Genomic DNA, 21,472 nt, shown 5'->3' with positions numbered 1-21,472 from the left:
GGCTTGTTCAGGGCATGTGAGAGAGAGAAAAGGAGAGAGAAGTGAGTCCAACAGGGAGGATAGGGATGAGGTGTCAATAGCCTCAATGTTACGCTTAGTGATGGTAGCCTTAGGAGGGAGAGATGGGGAACCAGAGATAGATAAATGGAGAAATCAGAAATATCACAGCGGTGAGTGAAAACCAGATCCAGTGAGCTCCCGTTCACATGGGAGGGCGATGTGGTCCACTGGGAGAGACCAAATGAAGAGGTGAGGTTAAGGAGTCTAGAGGCAGGTGATTTTGGGGGGTTATCGATAGGGATGTTGAAATCACCTAGGATAGTGGAAGGAATGTCAGAAGAGAGGAAGTGAGGTAGCCAGGAAGCAAAGTTGTCGAGGAATTTGGAGGAAATGCCAGGTGGACGGTAAATGACAGCAACTTGAAGATTAGTAGGTTGGTAGAGGCGTATCACATGGACCTCAAATGTAGAGAATGTAAGGGATGGTTCTGGAGGTATAAGTTGGTATGTGTAGCTAAGGGGAAAATGCTATAAACCGACAGATATTAGTGTGTCTGACGAATTACTACTCTGGCAGCAAATTGAAAATGCTGCAGGTATGGGGGACGTCATTATTGTTGGGAACTTTAATTACCCAGACATAAACTGGAACACTGAAACAGTAAATACAACTAGGGGTAATAGGTTCTTAAACATGCTTAAAGATCACTACTTGTCCCTGGTAATCGGGGAACCAACTAGGCATAGGGCTATACTGGACCTAGTACTAACTAATAATGAGGATATAATATCAAATACTAAAGTAGGGGAGACCCTAGGAAATAGCGATCACAATATGATCACATTCTATATCAGCTTTCAAAAACAGCAATATAAGGGTCTAATTAAAACGTTTAACTTTAAGAAAGCCAATTTCATATTGTTGAAACAAGCAATGAGGGACATCAATTGGGAAATTGTATTGCAAGGTAAGAATACTGCTGAAATGTGTGATGTTTTTACAACTACGCTCAATAAGTACACTCATTTGTATATTCCCAAAGTCAACAAAAACAGTAGTAGAAAATTCAAACCGATGTGGCTTAATAAGAGGGTCAAGGAACAAATGGATAAAAAAAGGCGCGCTTTCAAAGCATTTAAGTCTGACGGAACGGTGGAATCATTCCAGTTCTACAAGGAATGTAACAAAAAATGCAAAAAAGAAATCAGAGCAGCAAAAATAGAAAACGAAAAACAAATTGCAAAGGAGAGTACAACAAACCCCAAAAAGTTCTTTAAGTACATAAATGGAAAAAGGTTAAAAAGGGAGAATATTGGACCTTTAAAGGATGAGTTGGATGTCTTGATTAATGATGATAGGGATAAAGCAGATTTATTTAATAAATTATTTTCATCAGTATTCACGAATGAGGACAGGTTGACGAGAGTGGAGAATAACATAAGCTACGAAAATGACCCAATGCTAGGTAAACGAGGATGTAGTCCGGGAGAGACTAAGTAAAATTAAGATAAATAAATCTCCTGGGCCGGATGGACTGCACCCCTGGGTTCTTATGGAGCTTAATGTATATATATTTGATTTTCACGGAGTCAATTAGATCAGGAATGATACCAAAGGGCTGGCGTATAGCAGAGGTAGTCCCAATATTTAAAAAGGGTATTAAAACTCACCCTGATAACTATAGACCGGTACGTTTGACATCTATAGTGGGGAAATTACTAGAAGGTATATTAAGGGACAGCATACTTGAGTACTTGGATACCACCAAGTTTATTACTAGTAGAAATTTAGCATGGTTTTGTGAAGGACAGATCCTGTCAAACTAACTTAATAAGCTTCTACGAGAAAGTGAGCGATAATATTGATCAGGGTCATGCAGTGGATGTGATCTTTTTGGACTTCGCTAAGGCCTTTGACAAAGTTCCACATAAGAGACTAATTTTCAAATTAAGGGAGCTTGGGGTAGGGGACACTATTTGTACTTGGGTGAATAATTGGCTGTTCAATAGGGAACAGCGAGTTGGGATTAATGGGATGTACTCTGAATGGGCTTCAGTGCTCAGTGGAATACCACAGTGTCCAGTACTCGGACCATTGTTGTTTAATATATTCATTAATGACCTAGGAGAGGGACTGGAAAGCACAGCATCAATTTTCGCAGATGATACTAAGCTATGTAGAGTAATTCAGACAAGGATGTTGAGTCTCTTCAGAATGACTAAACTAGACTTGAGGTCTGGGCAGATAAATGGAGAATGAGGTTCAAGACAGACAAATGTAAAGTTATGCACTTTGGGACTAAGAACAATCAGGCAGCCTATAAACTAATTGGGGAGAATGTAGGGATAACAGTAGTTGAAAAAGATTTGGGAGTGCTCATCTACAATAAACTTGGTAGCAGTGCGCAATGTCAAAATGCAGCAACAAAAGCAAATAAGGTGTTAGCATGCATTAAACGGGGAATGGAGACAATGGATGAGAGTGTAATCCTGCCACTGTATAAATCATTGGTGCGGCCGCACCTGGAATATTGTGTACAGTTCTGGGATCCTCACTATAAAAAAGATATCTTGAAACTCGAAAAGATTCAGAGGCGAGCCACCAAACCTGGTTAAGAGGTTAGAGGCACTGGATTATGAGGAAATACTTAAAAGGTTAGATTTGTTTACACTAGAAAAGAGGCGACTGAGAGGGGACATTATTAATATTTTTAAATACATTAAGGGACAATGCAAGGATTTATCAAACTATTTGTTTATCAAAAATACACTACATAGGACACGAGGACACCCCCTGAGATTAGAAGTAAAAAAAAAATCCATACACAACAGAGAAATGGGTTCTTCACAGTAAGAACAGTAAAGATTTGGAATTCTTTGCCAGAGAAGGTAGTAATGGTGGACTCAGTCAATAAGTTTAAAAAAGGATTAGATACATTTCTAGCGGAAAAAAATATCCAAGGTTACAGCATTTAATTAAGATTAAAAAATATATATATATTATACAAGTTGAACCCGATGGACATCTGTCTTTTTTCAACCTCAACAACTATGTAACCACCACCATGGTGACCCCCGGGTCGGGGTGTGTGTGAGAATGTGAGGCCCCCAGCAGAGAGAGCAGCAGGAGAAGTTGTGTCATAGGGAGTAATCCAGGTTTCTGTAATGGCCAGGAGATGCAGGAAGTTGGAAATGAAAAGGTCATGAGTGGGGGCCAGTTTGTTGCAAACAGATCTGGCATTCCAGAGGGCTCAAGATAGGGGGTAGGAGTTTGTGGGAGAGATGTGAATGAGATTATCAGGATTGCTGTAGCATTGAGGTAAGATTAATTTGGAAGGAAGGGATATAGAGGGTGTAATAATGGTGCTGGGTACTTGGCTAGGAAGGGAGACTGCAGGAGTGAGGCAGGGAGGGAGTGTAGTATGACAGTGGTGGAGGAGAGTTGAGGTGACAGGCAGAGGAGGGAGAGAGCAGGGTTGAGTGGTGGGGTAGAGAGCCTGTGAAGGGGCAGAAGTAAATTGTAATGGTGAAACAGAAGAGGAGGGGAAGGGAGACAGTGGGGGGGGGGGGGGAGAGGATGAGATGTAGGAGACTGGGAGAGAGGGATAGAGGTGGTGCCAGGAGACAGAATAAAGGATTAGGAAGACAAGTATTAATGGGGGATGTTGCCAGCCTGGCCATAGTGTGGAAGGGGTAAATAGTGGTAGTAAAATGAGAATAGGAGGAGGAGTGGTGGCTGAATGAGAGAGCAGTGAAATTGCAGAAATAAATATGATTAGCAGGAATTTAAAATATGGTTAATGTCTACAGGTTAACAGTAAGGAAAATGTTTTGCTGATGTTAGATGGAAAATTACACAGTGTAAGAAAACAACAAGTCAGTGTTCCTTCATTATTTATGCTTCTCAGTGAAACATTAGTTTTCCAGGTATTTTCAGGGTCCCAATAAAAGTTGCATTGCAGTTGTTTTTTGCAGAAAGTGAATGTATAGTTTCCGGAGTCAGTGAGGTTTGGAGAATATTAAAAGTGAACATACATTTGTAGATGCAGTCCATGTGTTGTTGGTTTGTAAAGGATTTTTTTCGCAATTTTTTGTTGTTTCATTTCAGTTTACGTCCAGTTTAAGTCCAGTATAAGTCACAGACAACATCCTTAGAAACATTCAACCTTTGAAAACTTTCAACCCAAACTGATTCAGCCAAGCTGATTCAGCTAGACTACACACTAATATCAAAACCAACAAACGTGTATGTAAGCACATTGATTGATTGGACCCACCCCTAGCCCATCACGCATTTGAAGCAATAAAACTTATACAAACAAATGGTGTGTGGGGATGAAACCATCACACATTCCCCAAATAACTTATAATAAAACCTGATTAAATCTGCTAATAATAATAATAATAATAATAATAATAAATAATCCACAATTCATTACCCATGCATTCATGGTATTCACCAGACCCTAATGCATGGTCTCTCCATGCAACTTATGTTGAAAGAAAACATCAGCAAAATGTACTTTGAATATAATATATTTGTTGATAGTACTGTATAGTGTACCAACACTTTAGGAAATAATTTGCTCTTTATCTATTGTAGTATTACTATAGTATATGTTAATGAAGATTATGGGAATCAGTTCAAATAGAATCATTTGTTTCAGGTGCAATATACTGTTACGTCTCCAATCTGGGTAGTAGGATGCTTTTTATATGTTAATAATGGTTTACTTGTCATATCCATTGATAGCTCAAGTTCTGCCCGGGCAGATAAGCTTATCCCTCCCCATAAATATTCATGGTTTAATGCCAGCTATTGTTTCTGGATAAATGCAGAAACATACTGCAGGGTGGTGAAGATATTGTATTAAACAAACCTTGTATAATTGTCATTTTAATACAAAGCTATATTTAGAAATATAAAATATGACGTATAGTTAATTCGGGCGTGATATAGAAGATCGGGATACGGTCGTTATGACGACTCAGCTTAGGTCGACAGTCATTAGGTCGACCGCTGAAGGTCGATATGCATTAGGTCAACATGGTCAATAGGTCGACGTTGTCATTAGGTCGACATGTACTAGTTCGACAGGTCAAAAGGTCAACATGAGTTTTTTTATTTTATTTTTTCCATACTTGATGATCCACGCGGACTACGATTGGAACAGTAACCTTGCCCGAAGCATGGCGAGCTAATTGGGGTTCCCCGTCACTTTGCGAAGAAAACAACACCAAAAACAGTCCAAAAACTCATATCGACCTTTTCACCTGTCGACCTAGTACATGTCGACTTAATTCCCATGTCGACCTAGTGAATGCCGACCTAATGCCCATGTCGACCTTCAGTGGTCAACCTAATGACTGTCGACCTAAGTTGGGTCGACCCATACCCTAGAAGATCTATGGTATTTAGGTTGACAGTCAATGGGTTGACACCATTAGATCAACAGGTATAAAAGGTCGACAGATAAAATGTCGACAGTGGTTAAGGTCGACAGGTACACAAGGTCAACAGGGTCAAAAGGTTGGCTTGACAGTGGTCAACACAAATGGTCGACACCATTTTTTTTTTGTAATATGTGACCACCATCATTGAAAGCGTATACCCTAGCTGGCTCGCTATGCTCCCAATTGTAGTTCACGTGGATAGTAAATCAAGCAAATATTGGGGAAGAAAAGACACCCCCCCCCCAAAAAAAAAAAAATATCTCCTATATTATAGCCCAGATCTGTGACTTTGTGCCTCATTTGCTAACGCTGGGCGGAGTCAAAACACTGGGCGGAGTTAGTCAAATGAGTCACAGATCTGGGCAAATTTATAGGAGACTAGGAGCAGAAGCAGATGGTATGGGCATGGCACAGGCAGTGGTGCATACCTCCCAGCTTTCTTTAGGCAGAAGGAGGGACACACATGCGGCAAAAAGGGGGCGTGGTCAATGGGAAAGGGCGTGGCTTCGCGGGTGGACCCACGATTGCGAGCCTCGCCCCCATTTTCGTCAGTGAGGGGGCATGCCCAGCGCTCTGTGAGCTGCTGGCATGCCCCCAGGGGCGGATTATGAGTCCGGGGGGCCCAGGGCACTTGAGACAGGGGGGCCCTATCTCATTGCTGTGCCTGCTGTGGGTTTGGGGGCGTGGCCTAATGGTGGGATTCGTGGCCACGCCCCTTATGCAAATTCCGTCTTTTTTTTAAATGGGATTTTGGCCCCTCAGCTAGGGGTAAATCCAGAGGGGGTGGTCGCTCCCCCCTACACACCCGCACAGGCAGAAGAAAGCAGGGAGGCTGCTGCCTCCCTGCAACACCACAGACCTGCCAACACGCAGCAGCGTGTGCTGACTGTAGCACAATGCTGCTGCTGTTGCTGGCAGGACGGGAGAACTTCAGAGCTGGGACAGAGCTACTCCAACCGGGGGCCCCCTAAAACTGTGTGGCCTGCGGTACGTACCCCCCCTCCTAATCCGTACCCCCTGATGCCCCCTCTCCCTCTGTCTCCACTAAATAGATGCTGTGCGTTGGGAGGTATGGGGGTGTGTGAGGGGGTATGCCGTACAGACAGACGGCACCGGCTCACTGTGTGCTTGAACCTCCACATCAGCAAACTCAGCAGGGTCTCTCTGGCGTGGAGGAGTGCCACTTTCTGGCACACTCCACGCTTCTTAGCTGCAGTTTTGTGGGGCACCTGCCGCTGTGCAGGTTCCGTACTGCCTCTGTTATCTCCAGCCCCGGCAACCCCACCGCTAGCTGCAGCGCTGCCACACGCAGTGAGGTGCGCCCTGCTCCTTCACACACTATAGCCGGCGGGCAGCGCTGCAGAAGTCCGTGCTGCTTGCAGGCTCCGACCCCTCCTCCCTCCAGCCGCAGTGTCTCCTGGGGGCTAACCAGTCACTCCCAGTCTCCCCTTACCACAGTGCCCGGCAGCCGCGCGAGGTCCGTGGTGTGTGACTGAGGAGTGGGGGGGAGGGATGCGGATGGGCAGAGGAAGCAGGACTCCAGCCTGAGAGAGTCAGCCATGCCAAGTCTCCACCAGCAGCAGATCCCAACAGGTTAGAGTGGAACAGCAGCAGGCAGCAGCAGTGACTACGGTAAGACACATCTGTCTGTCACCACTGTTTTGTCCCTAATACCAATCTCTCCCGTGCCCTGTGTTCTGTCATGTCCCTGTCACCCCTGGCCTTGCCCTGTCACCCCTGGCCTTGCCCTGTCACCCCTATCCTGGCCCTGTCAACCCTATTCTGGTCCTGCCGCCCCTACCCTGGCCCTGTCACCCCTAGCCTGTCCCTGTCATTTCTGTCCTGGCCCCATCGCCCCTGTCCTGGCCCCGTCGCCCCTGTCCTGGCCCCGTCACCCCTGTCCTGGCCACATCACCCCTATCCTGGCCCCGTTGCCCCTGTTCTGACCCTGTCACCCCTGTCCTGGCCCTGTTACTGCATACCCTCCAACTACCTTTTTGGCAGGCACAGTACCCGCAGCGCCTCCAGACCCCTCCCCAATGCACCACACTTCCGCACCTTCCCCTCCCCCACATGCAGCACTCCACCCCTCCCCCACATGCTGTGCCTCCAGACCCCCTACACCACCTGCGGCTCCCACTCCCCCGCCCCTCCACCACCCACAGAACCTCCAGACCCCCTCCACCATCCACCCCCCATATATGTCTCCCCCCACACCTGCACCCCCTCCACCCGCAGCATCTGCAGACACCCTCCTCCATTCGCGGTCCCCCCTCACCCAGCCCTCCCCCACCCACGGCACCCCCGCACCTGCCCCTCCACCACCTGCAGCGCCTCTGGACCCCCTTCTGCATCCGCCGCACCACCCGCACCTGCCTCTCCCCCACCGTGGTGCCTCTGGACCCCCTACCCCACCCCCGGCACCCCCTCCCCTTCCCATCCCACAGCACCTCCCCATCTGCAACATCCCCGTACCTGCCCCTCCCCTGTGGCACTCCTGCCCCTCCCCCACCTGCAGTGCCTCCGGACCCCTCCCCCCATCTGCAGCCCCCACTCCTCTGCCCCTCCCACACCCGCGGCACCTGCCGACCCTTCCCCATCTGGGCCACCCCGCATCTACCCCCCTCCACCCGTAGCCTCTACAGACACCCTCCCCCATCCGCAGTCCCCTGCAGGTGCTGTTCACGCCATCGCAAGGGGCTGCGCCTCCTTCACCATCGCGCGCCTTTTGATTGTGCAATATTTAACCACTAACAAAGGAATGCAGGTAATACTCCATATTATACAAATATTGAACCCCATATAGGCATGCAAGGGTTAAGGGGGCGTAGCACCTTGCAACGGTGTGAAGAGCGCCCGTAGGGCGCGATGAAGCACCTAGTATATATATATATATGTGTCTACTATTTGTGTGTCAACCATTGTCATGTCGATCTTTTGTACCTGTTGACCTACACCGGATATCAATAAATCCTATATTCTCAAATGCATATGTAGCCCATTGACCTAATAATGTTGTTGACAACATTGGACATTGATCCGTCATGAAATGTACAAAGTGTACAATACCCATTCAATAAAGCCAGGATTTGCTGCTTATCAAAATGTTGGTACAGTGTTATCATTTAAGAAAACTCTTTGTTATCTTCCATTAATATCAAGTAAAATTTTACATATAAAGAGAAAAAGTTAACACTGTAAGCTGCCGACTCAAATAATAAACCCTTATATTGTTCTTATCAATGTAATGGGCATGATTCAGAGGTGGGCTCAGACCCCATGCTATGCTGATGTTTGTGCAGCAGAGCCATTATTTGCTACTGCGCATGCACAAAATATTCAGGAATACCCTACGGTGCATGCGTCACCCTGTGTGTACGCCCCAATGTGGTACGGCATGTGTATTGTAAGAGATGCTAATAGAACATAGCTGGGAAGGGGTGTGTCCTAGCCAGGGGTGTCCCTGTGCCCTGTGACGCCCAGTGCACATCAAGTTCTCCCTGCGTGGACTTGCAGGAAGAGGCTTGGTCTCATGGCCTTATGGTCCAATCACCGTTTTCATCACTCCAGGGGACCGGGAGTTGGCCAGTTGTCAATGAGGAGGAGCTGGCATTTTGGTGTCACCCCTCAGAGGGAGACACCCGGGAGTGGCCCGCACCCCCTGCACTCCCCTAGTGAAGCCACTGGTCCTAGTTTAATTCTAAATGTCAGGGTAAAAACAAAGCTGACCAGTTCATGTTCCCTGCATGCAAAAGAAATAGATGTACAGTATTTGCACCCCATGCATTGCAATATGCTTAGTTCCATGGGCAAAATTGTTCCTCTTTTAGTTGACCCTAATCCTTAGTAATTTAACCAACAAAATTACTAAGACGAAAATCAATTTTAATAATTGGGAAAAAATGTTATGCTTTAAACTTGTAGCTAATAAAGTAATTTTCCACAATCAGTGGTGCAAGTAGAAAAAATGTCTTAGTGGTACTGACACCCATAAAATGGGTGTGGCCACATGCCACACAGGGAGTGACCAATGAAAATGGGGGCGTGATACACATATGGGGGGCCAGATACACATATGTCCCCAAAAGTACCAGATAAACATATGCCCCCAGTAGTGCAGTGCCAGATACACATATGCCCCTATAGTGCCAGATACACATATGCCTCTGATAGTGCAGTACCAGATACACATGCCCCCAGTAGAGCCAGATACACATATGCCCCCAGTAGTGCACTGTCAGATACACATATGCGCCCAGTAGAGCCAGATACACATATGCACCCAGTAGTGCCAGATACACATATGCACCCAATAGTGCAAGATACACATATGTCCCCAGTAGTGCCAGATACAAATATGCCCCCAATAGTGCCAGATACACATATGCCCCCCAATAGTGCCAAATACAAATATGCCCCCAATAGTGACAGATACAGTTATGCCTCCAATAGGGCCAGATACACTTATACCCCCAATAGTGGCAGATACACATATAGCCCCACAGTGACTTGAGTCTCACTCACAGTTTTCAGTGCCACTGTGCCAGCCCACTGAGTCCAGCAAGAGAGAGATGGAGGAAACCGAGGAGGCGAGGATCCGGAGCGTCACTATCTGTCAGTCACGCTGGCTGTGCCTGCTACACAGATGCGCGGCCCACCATCCGCCGTCTACCCTATGTCACCCAGAGTCCTCTGTGCGCCATGCCAGCTGCGGAAGCATCTGTGCAGTGTCCCAGCAGCGCTGCAAATGGAGGAGGTGCCGCCGAGCACGTCCTGATGCTCGGTGGCGGACTTTACCAGTTATAGCGTACCGACACACTTACAGGGCTGTCCACAATAAAAATATTTCCTAAAAAATAAATACTATATTACCTAATGATAATTTTAGTCAGTTTTTTTCATGTACTTTAATTGAGCTTTAGCGCGTCCTGTCAGTTTTACCCCCTTGGATGGTAGATTTGTACAATGTTAACTATACATTGTAAAGAACTAGTAAAATCTATAGAGCAGTGCGATAAAGTTATGGTATGATTAAATATCCTTATTACATCCATGTCGGGCAATCAAGAAAATAATAATGAAAACACTATGGAGCAAACGTATAATCTTATTAGCGTGCCAATATTTTTTTTCAAACATTCCTGACAGAATTTTAAGAGAATGCAACAAAACAATAAAAAAGATTAAAATAAAACATAAAAAAAAAAAAAAATTAGAAAAGAATTATTTTATATTATTATTATTTTTTTTACCAACAATACTACTTATGTTATATTTGCAAACCTACCGGATGATAAGGATATACGAGTAAGACAGAGACACCTTCACTTTTCTGTTTACCAATAGTTTCACTATTTTGGGACTTAAATTCACACATTACTGTATATTTTCTCCTGAAAAAGTGATAATTATTGTACCTTATTCCCACTCTTACAACAACATTAACACCGTACATTTTGTAAGTTACTGATGCTTGTGTCCCAAATCCATATTAATGTCAGAATAAGACAGATGTTCTGTCGCACTTAGGTTGCAGCTTCTATCACACTTGTCTTTGTGTAATTTGGTAAAATGTTTTCTAACTGACAAGACTTTAGACTTGTTTGAGTGTGTGGCATTTCGCCTACTGTTGTGAATAATATTGCTCATACATAGCAACTGTGTGAGCTGAAAAAAGATTTCTTACATCAGGCTCCGTGCGGGCTGCCTCCTTACTGTGCCAAAGTCTAATGCGCATTTTCAGGTCTCAGGGAATATGGCGTGGGCCTATTTACCATGACTTCTCTACTACACAATGGCAAGGCTCCAGGAGAATGGCCGCCAAGCCAATTTCTTGGTGATTTCTGCAACTGCAGTGAAGATGCTGGGACTCCGGAAAGGTGAGTATAATTATACGGGTGCAGAGTGTTCTGTGTGAGCCCCCCTGGATCCAGTAGCCTGTGTGTATGCCAATGTTCGGCATTCTATAAACATAAAAAACCTGTAATGTTGGTACAGTACAGTAAGCTTAAAGCATAACATTGTTATTTTCTTTTACAAATATTGTAATGTAAGGTTACAGTCTTGTACAGCCTTTGATTATTATGTAGAAATATATGTGTTTAAATCATGAGAACGGGAGTCCAAAGCAGTGGCGGATTTTACCTATGGGCTGCAGTCTTCCAGGTGAAATCCACCACCCCATACCTCCCACCTGTCCCGATTTCAGCGGGACAGTCCCGCTATTCAGACACTGTCCGCTGTCCCTCTCGTGGGTGGCAGTGTCCCACGGGTGGGGTGGGGGGTGGGGGGGCAATTGGGGGAACCAGTGATCACCGCTGCTCTGCTTTGCAAAGCAGCTGGTAATCACTGAATAGATGCCATGCGCACGGCATCTGAACAATGCGGGGAGGAGAGGAAGGGGCTGCCCAATGAGTGCTGGGCACGCCCCCAAAACAACAAAAAAATAAGAATTTACTCACCGGTAATTCTATTTCTCGTAGTCCGTAGTGGATGCTGGGACTCCGTAAGGACCATGGGGAATAGCGGCTCCGCAGGAGACTGGGCACAACTATAAAGAAAGCTTTAGGTCTAACTGGTGTGCACTGGCTCCTCCCACTATGACCCTCCTCCAGACTTCAGTTAGGATACTGTGCCCGGAAGAGCTGACACAATAAGGAAGGATTTTGAATCCCGGGTAAGACTCATACCAGCCACACCAATCACACCGTATAACTCGTGATACAATACCCAGTTAACAGTATGACAACAACTGAGCCTCTCAACAGATGGCTCAACAATAACCCTTTAGTTAAACAATAACTATATACAAGTATTGCAGACAATCCGCACTTGGGATGGGCGCCCAGCATCCACTACGGACTACGAGAAATAGAATTACCGGTGAGTAAATTCTTATTTTCTCTGACGTCCTAAGTGGATGCTGGGACTCCGTAAGGACCATGGGGATTATACCAAAGCTCCCAAACGGGCGGGAGAGTGCGGATGACTCTGCAGCACCGAATGGGCAAACTCTAGGTCCTCCTCAGCCAGGGTGTCAAACTTGTAGAATTTAGCAAATGTGTTTGACCCCGACCAAGTAGCTGCTCGGCAAAGTTGTAAAGCCGAGACCCCTCGGGCAGCCGCCCAAGAAGAGCCCACCTTCCTCGTGGAATGGGCTTTCACTGATTTAGGATGCGGCAGTCCAGCCGCAGAATGTGCAAGCTGAATCGTACTACAGATCCAGCGAGCAATAGTCTGCTTTGAAGCAGGTGCACCCAACTTGTTGGGCGCATACAGGATAAATAGCGAGTCAGTCTTTCTGACTCCAGCTGTCCTGGAAACATAGATTTTCAGAGCCCTGACTACGTCCAACAACTTGGAAGCCTCCAAGTCTGTAGTAGCCGCAGGCACCACGATAGGTTGGTTCAGATGAAAAACTGATACCACTTTAGGAAGAAACTGGGGACGAGTCCTCAATTCTGCCCTATCCATATGGAAAATCAGATAAGGGCTTTTACATGACAAAGCCGCCAATTCTGATACACGCCTGGCCGAAGCCAAGGCCAACAACATGACCACTTTCCACGTGAGATATTTCAATTCCACGGTTTTAAGTGGCTCAAACCAATGTGACTTTAGGAAATCCAACACCACGTTGAGATCCCAAGGTGCCACTGGAGGCACAAAAGGGGGCTGAATATGCAGCACTCCCTTAACAAAAGTCTGAACTTCAGGTAGTGAAGCCAGTTCTCTCTGGAAAAAATCGATAGAGCCGAAATCTGGACCTTAATGGAACCCAATTTTAGGCCCATAGTCACCCCTGACTGTAGGAAGTGCAGGAAACGGCCCAGCTGAAATTCCTCCGTTGGGGCCTTCCTGGCCTCACACCACGCAACATATTTTCGCCATATGCGGTGATAATGGTTTGCGGTTACTTCTTTCCTAGCTTTAATCAGCGTAGGAATGACTTCCTCCGGAATGCCCTTTTCCTTCAGGATCCGGTGTTCAACCGCCATGCCGTCAAACACAGCCGCGGTAAGTCTTGGAACAGACAGGGCCCCTGCTGCAGCAGGTCCTGTCTGAGCGGCAGAGGCCATGGGTCCTCTGACATCATTTCTTGAAGTTCCGGGTACCAAGCTCTTCTTGGCCAATCCGGAACAATGAGTATAGTTCTTACTCCTCTTCTCCTTATTATCCTCAGTACCTTTGGTATGAGAGGAAGAGGAGGGAACACATAAACTGACCGGTACACCCACGGTGTCACTAGAGCGTCCACAGCTATCGCCAGCGGGTCTCTTGACCTGGCGCAATATCTTTCTAGCTTTTTGTTTAGGCGGGACGCCATCATGTCCACCTGTGGCCTTTCCCAACAGTTTACAATCAGTTGGAAGACTTCTGGATGAAGTCCCCACTCTCCCGGGTGGAGGTCGTGCCTGCTGAGGAAGTCTGCTTCCCAGTTGTCCACACCCGGAATGAACACTGCTGACAGTGCTAACACGTGATTTTCCGCCCATCGGAGAATCCTTGTGGCTTCTGCCATCGCCGTCCTGCTTCTCGTGCCGCCCTGTCGGTTTACATGGGCGACCGTCGTGATGTTGTCTAACTGGATCAGTACCGGCTGGTTTTGAAGCAGGGGTTTTGCCTGACTTAGGGCATTGTAAATGGCCCTCAGCTCCAGAATATTTATGTGCAGGGAAGTCTCCTGACTTGACCATAGTCCTTGGAAGTTTCTTCCCTGTGTGACTGCCCCCCAGCCTCGAAGGCTGGCATCCGTGGTCACCAGGACCCAGTCCTGTATGCCGAATCTGCGGCCCTCTTGAAGATGAGCACTCTGCAGCCACCACAGCAGAGACACCCTGGTCCTTGGAGACAGGGTTATCAGCCGATGTATCTGAAGATGCGATCCGGACCACTTGTCCAATAGGTCCCACTGAAAGGTTCTTGCATGGAACCTGCCGAATGGAATTGCTTCGTAGGAAGCTACCATCTTTCCCAGGATCCGCGTGCAGTGATGCACCGACACCTGTTTTGGTTTTAGGAGGCCTCTGACTAGAGATGACAGCTCCTTGGCCTTCTCCTCCGGGAGAAACACTTTTTTCTGTTCTGTGTCCAGAACCATCCCCAGGAACAGTAGACGTGTCGTAGGGACCAGCTGTGACTTTGGAATATTTAGAATCCAGCCGTGCTGTTGTAGCACCTCCCGAGATAGTGCTACCCCGACCAACAACTGCTCCCTGGACCTCGCCTTATATCAGGAGATCGTCCAAGTACGGGATAATTAAAACTCCCTTCTTTCAAAGGAGTATCATCATTTCGGCCATTACCTTGGTAAAGACCCTCGGAGCCGTGGATAGACCGAACGGCAACGTCTGGAATTAGTAATGACAATCCTGTACCACAAATCTGAGGTACTCCGGTTTCGATACCACAAACATTGTGGAATAGTAACCCCGTCCTTGTTGAAGTAGGGGCACCTTTACTATCACCTGCTGGGAATACAGCTTGTGAATTGCCTCTAACACTGCCTCCCTGCCTGAGGGAGTTGTTGGCAAGGCAGATTTGAGGAAACGGCGCGGGGGAGACGTCTCGAATTCCAGCTTGTACCCCTGAGATACTACTTGAAAGATCCAGGGATCCACCCGTGAGCGAGCCCACTGATCGCTGACATTTTTTAGACGGGCCCCCACCGTACCTGGCTCCGCCTGTGGAGCCCCAGCGTCATGCTGTGGACTTAGAGGAAGCGGGGGAGGACTTTTGCTCCTGGGAACTGGCTGTATGCTGCAGCTTTTTCCCTCTACCTCTGCCTCTGGGCAGAAAGGACGCGCCTTTAACCCGCTTGCCCTTATTGGGCCGAAAGGACTGTACCTGATAATACGGTGCTTTCTTTGGCTGTGAGGGAACATGGGGTAAAAATGTAGACTTCCCAGCTGTTGCTGTGGAAACGAGGTCCGAGAGACCATCCCCGAAAAACTCCTCACCCTTATAAGGCAAAACTTCCATGTGCCTTTTAGAATCTGCATCTCCTGTCCACTGCCGAGTCCATAACCCTCTCCTGGCAGAAATGGACATTGCACTTATTTTAGATGCCAGCCGGCAAATATCCCTCTGTGCATCCCTCATGTATAAGAGTGCGTATTTAATATGCTCTACGGTTAGCAATATAGTGTACCTGTCTAGGGTATTAATATTTTCCGACAGGGAATCTGACCACGCAGCTGCAGCACTGCACATCCATGCTGAAGCAATAGCTGGTCTCAGTATAACACCTGTGTGTGTATATATAGACTTCAGGATAGCCTCCTGCTTTCTATCAGCAGATTCCTTCAGGGCGGCCGTATCCGGAGACGGTAGTGCCACCTTCTTTGACAAGCGTGTGAGCGCTTTATCCACCCTAGGGGATGTTTCCCAACGTGACCTATCCTTTGGCGGGAAAGGGTACGCCATTAGTAACCTCTTAGAAATTACCAGTTTCTTATCGGGGGAAGCCCACGCTTCTTCACACACTTCATTTAATTCCTCAGATGGAGGAAAAACAACTGGTAGTTTTTTCTCTCCAAACATAATACCCTTTTTTGTGGTACCCGGGTTAACATCAGAAATATGCAACACATTTTTCATTGCCTCAATCATATAACGTGTGGCCCTATTGGAAGATACATTAGTCTCATCGTCGTCGACACTGGATTCAGTATCCGTGTCGACATCTGTGTCTGCCATCTGAGGTAGCGGGCGTTTTAGAGCCCTTGATGGCTTTTGAGACGCCTGGGCAGGCACAGGCTGAGAAGCCGGCTGTCCCATATTTGGTATGTCGTCAAACCTTTTATGCAAGGAGTCGACGCTGTCGCGTAATTCCTTCCACAGAACCATCCACTCAGGTGTCGACCCCGCAGGGGGTGACATCACATTTATCGGCATCTGCTCCGCCTCCACATAAGCCTCCTCATTAAACATGTCGACACAGCCGTACCGACACACCGCATACACACAGGGAATGCTCTGACAGAGGACAGGACCCCACAAAGCCCTTTGGGGAGACAGAGAGAGAGTATGCCAGCACACACCAGAGCGCTATATAACACAGGGATCCCACTATAAATGAGTGTTTTTTCCCTTATAGCTGCTTATATTATATATATATATATATATATATATATATATATACTGCGCCTAAATTTAGTGCCCCCCCTCTCTTTTTTACCCTTATGTAGCTTGACACTGCAGGGGAGAGCCAGGGAGCGTCCTTCCAGCGGAGCTGTGAAGGAAAAATGGCGCCAGTGTGCTGAGGGAGATGGCCCCGCCCCTTTTCCGGCGGACTTCTCCCGCTTTTTCTGGAATTCTGGCAGGGGTATTTTTACACCTATATAGCCTTCCTGACTATATATGGTGTAGATTTGCCAGCCAAGGTGTATTATATTGCCCTCAGGGCGCCCCCCCCCCAGCGCCCTGCACCCATCAGTGACCGGAGTGTGAGGTGTGCATGAGGAGCAATGGCGCACAGCTGCAGTGCTGTGCGCTACCTTGTTGAAGACCGAAGTCTTCTGCCGCCGATTTTCCGGAACACTTCTTGCTTCTGGCTCTGTAAGGGTGCCGGCGGCGCGGCTCCGGGACCGAACGATCGAGGTCGGGTCCTGTGTTCGAGCCCTCTGGAGCTAATGGTGTCCAGTAGCCTAAGAAGCCCAAGCTACCACCAGTTAGGTAGGTTCGCTTCTTCTCCCCTTAGTCCCTCGCTGCAGTGAGTCTGTTGCCAGCAGATCTCACTGTAAAATAAAAAACCTAAAATATACTTTCTTTCTAGGAGCTCAGGAGAGCCCCTAGTGTGCATCCAGCTCAGCCGGGCACAAGATTCTAACTGAAGTCTGGAGGAGGGTCATAGTGGGAGGAGCCAGTGCACACCAGTTAGACCTAAAGCTTTCTTTATAGTTGTGCCCAGTCTCCTGCGGAGCCGCTATTCCCCATGGTCCTTACGGAGTCCCAGCATCCACTTAGGACGTCAGAGAAATGGGGATCTTAGCACGATGCCCCGCCCCATCACCTGAGGCCATGCCCCCTAACCCAGTGCCCCATCCCCTCTCCGGTCACGGGCGCGCCTTTGGCACAGCATGTCCCACTTCACGGATACCGAAAGTTGGGAAGTATGAGGCGAACAGCGTCAGTGAAGCCAGATGCAGTCCGTTTCTGCAGTGGCTTCACTGTTACTGGCAGTGACTTCTTATTGGAAGTCCTACCTGTCAGTCACAGACACACAAGACAGTCCCATTGGGAGGTGCTTCCTCCCTCCGGTACTGCCAGTCTGGGCTGCAATAGGCAGAGAGCTGGCTTCCTGTAGGAAGCCACTCCCTGCCTTTTTACGCAGCCCAATCCGGCTTCTATGGACTGCAGCCGATGCAGTCCATAGAAGCTGGGGGTTTGCACAAGCGCAGCTGCACTGCGGCGTCTGTGCATGCGCCGGTCCCAGTGCCGGTGGGTGCTGGGGACTGGGGCTCTAAGTCTGCTCTGCAGTCTGGGGGAAGCGGCAGCCCCCTACTTAAAGTAAAACACACCACTGGCCCAAAGCTCTCTAGAGAACGGGACCTCGTGATTGAACCAAAGAAGCAAAATAGTCCATTTAACTTTTACAATGTCAACTGTTGACACAAACACATTTTTCTTATCCTGGTTACTTTGGAAATGTATTTAAATAGTGTGACAAACTTTCCTACACCGCTTGCACACAATTTTGTTATAATTACACTTTAAAAACATTAATAAGCTTTCTTTGCAAAAATGTTGACATTTGACAGATTATTTCTCATTCATACCAGACGTGTTTGGTCATTACTTCCTCAAGATCTGGTGCAGGGACTTGACTGTAAAATCAATGACGTTTCCATGTTAAGTTGGTTAGCTGGAGTGGTGCTGTAATTATCTCAGATCTTAATGGGTTATGGGGCTAGTTAAGTTACATATAAATAGTGAAATAGTCCAAAGAAAAATTAAACAAGATGTCCTTTTGGGATGCGGTCAATTTACCTACAATCAAAATTCCAACAGTCAAATTACCGTCAACCATTGACCGACGATCGAAATCCCGACAAGGTCAAAATCCCGACATGGTCAAAATACCGACATTTAAAATGGCGACAAGTCAAAAAGTTGACATGAGTTCTTCATGAATTTTTCATTGAAACCGACTTGTTCATACTTTACCGTCCCAGTAGACCTGGAGGGAGAATATAATAGTGCGCTGAGCGCAGCGAGGCACCGTGCCCAAAGCATGGCGAGGGGACGCAGTTCACTTATGCGGTGGCCATGTTGACCTATGTCGACATACACACACAAAAAACAATTAAAACCTCTTGTCGACTTTTTGACCTGTCGACATTTTAAATGTCCGTATTTTTACCTTGTCTGTATTTTAAATGTCGGGTTTTTTACCTTTTTGGGATTTTGGCCGTCGGTCCATTGGTGTCGGGATTTTGATTGTAAGTATTTCAAACTAATCCCGACAGTATGTACAAGATGCATTAACACCTTATTAAGCAATACCCCATCGAATTAATACATCGCTTTTTCTCAGCGGCTGACTAAGGAGAAGGGACAAAGGCAACGCAGCATGGTCCGGATATTCCCCGCTTGCACCATATAGGAGTGGTGGTTCAACAACTGAGGGTTGGGGGCATTTTATACGGGGTGTGTTTGAGGTGGAGGGACACATATGGTGCCTTTTACCATTCCACAAGCCCTTCTCCTTCTTAGCATCACACAACCATGGGGGTAATTCAGACCTGATCGCTAGCAGGCGATTTATGCAGCCCTGCGATCAGATAGTCACCTCCTACGGGGGGAGTGTATTTTAGCTGTGCAAGTGTGCGAACGCATGTGTAGCAGAGGTACACAAACAGATCATGTGCAGTCTCTGCACAGCCCAGGACATACTCAGCTGCTGCGATCACATCAGCCTTACCGGAATTGACGTCAGACACCCGCCCTGCAAACGCTTGGACACGCCTGCGTTTTTTCCAAACATTCCCAGAAAACGGTCAATTGCCACCCACAAATGCCTTCTTCCTGTCACTCTCCTTGCAATCACCTGCGCGTTCGGAAATTTTGCACCATCCCGTCGCTGACCGACGATCCCCATTGCTGCGTTCTGTCGTGCCTGTGCATTGCGGTGCATATGCATGCGCAGTTCAGATCTGATAGCACGCTGTGAGAAAACGCAGCCTAACGATCAGGTCTGAATTGACCCCCATGACTGCTGGGGTATTTTGAGATGTGTTCTCAATAATGTTTCATTACTTGAAGCATCTGTCCTATACCAAGATGGCTGCCGCTAGGTATTGAGTGCACATGCGTGGCATTATCTTGCCACTGTGTTTGAGCGTCACAGTACTGCACGGATGAGTAGTACTCAGCTTCAGTATAACCCTACAATATCCTGCAATGCCGGCTAACATTCATGACCAGCCGGTCCGCTGTATGCTCCGCTCCATCTCTCCTTCCTGCCTGTGTAACTGTGAGTATGGCTGTGCAACACCTGGCTGCCTGGCTTAGCAAAACCCCCCACTTGCAATGCCGATACTTGCCCTGTGTGGGTGATACACTTCTAACCAATCAGATCAGAAAATCCAATATTCCAATGTTGTACCAAGAAAAGAAGCATTAGACTGTGTGTGAATATTTTAAAAGTTAAACAGTCTGCACTTGCGCTCACCAATATCATAATGGGAATACGCTTCGAGTCAGCGACAATGGACCTGATTCAGAAATGGGCGCAATGTTGATATTGTTCGCAGTGGTGCTATATTTTGCCATTGCGCATACATCAGATTTGCACTCCGCGTGTGACGAGTAGGTCCTGCGATGACGGTCGCGCTGAGGATTTCTTCACGTGAATGACCATTAGGGAACATACTGTATGTCGGAGGTAATGGGGGACTGGCGACTCAAACGCAGGCGTGTTGTGACTGTTTCTTGGGTGTGTCACAGCTTGCAACTGCAATCCGGTAAGCAGTAAACATGGCCCCAGCTCATTACTTCCACGGCCATGCTGCACGGCAATATGTGCGTGATGGTTGCATTTTCGTAAGCAAGCGGCAGATATGAGGCATCTCAAATACAAACCCTGGCAGCTGCGACAATTGCATATTATTTACTAGTGATGAGAGGGTTCGGTTCCTCGGAATTCGAACCCCCCCCGAACTTCACCCATTTTACACGGGTCCGAGGCAGACTCGGATCCTCCCGCCTTACTCGGTTAAACCTAGCGCGCCCGAACGTCATCATCCCGCTGTCGTATTCTCGCGAGATTTGTATTCTATATAAGGAGCCGCACGTCGCCGCCATTTTCACTTGTGCATTGGAGATGATAGGGAGAGGACATGCAGCGTCCTCTCAGTTGTGTTCAGTGTGCTGCAAATATCTGTGCTCAGTGTGCTGCAAATATCTGTGCTGAGTGTGCTGAAAATATCTACGTTCACTGCCTGAAAAACGCTCCATATATGTGCTGCATTGTAGTATAGGAGGACAGGACAGTGCAGAATCTTGCTGACCAGTGACCACCAGTATAGCAGTACGGTACAGTACTCAACTGCTCTACCTACCTCTGTGTCATCAAGTATACTATCCATCCATACCTGTGGTGCATTTTAGTTGTTGTGCAGTGCATATATAGTAGGAGGACAGTGCATAATTTTGCTGACCATCAGTATATAATATATAGCAGTACGGTACAGTAGTCCACTGCTCTACCTACCTCTGTGTCGTCAAGTATACTATCCATCAATACCTGTGGTGCATTTTAGTTGTTGTGCGCAGTAGTAGGAGGACAGTGCATCATTTTGCTGACCACCAGTATATAATATATAGCAGTACGGTACAGTAGGCCACTGCTCTACCTACCTCTGTGTCGTCAAGTATACTATCCATCCATCCCTGTGGTGCATTTAAGTAGTGCGGTGTATATATAGTAGGAGGGCAGTGCATAATTTTGCTGACCGCCAGTATATAATATATAGCAGTAGGGTACAGTAGGTCACTGCTCTACCTACCACTGTGTC

The sequence above is a fragment of the Pseudophryne corroboree genome, chromosome 5, assembly GCF_028390025.1.
Source record: "Pseudophryne corroboree isolate aPseCor3 chromosome 5, aPseCor3.hap2, whole genome shotgun sequence".
NCBI lineage: Eukaryota > Metazoa > Chordata > Amphibia > Anura > Myobatrachidae > Pseudophryne > Pseudophryne corroboree.
Note: the sequence above shows the minus strand (reverse complement) of the source record.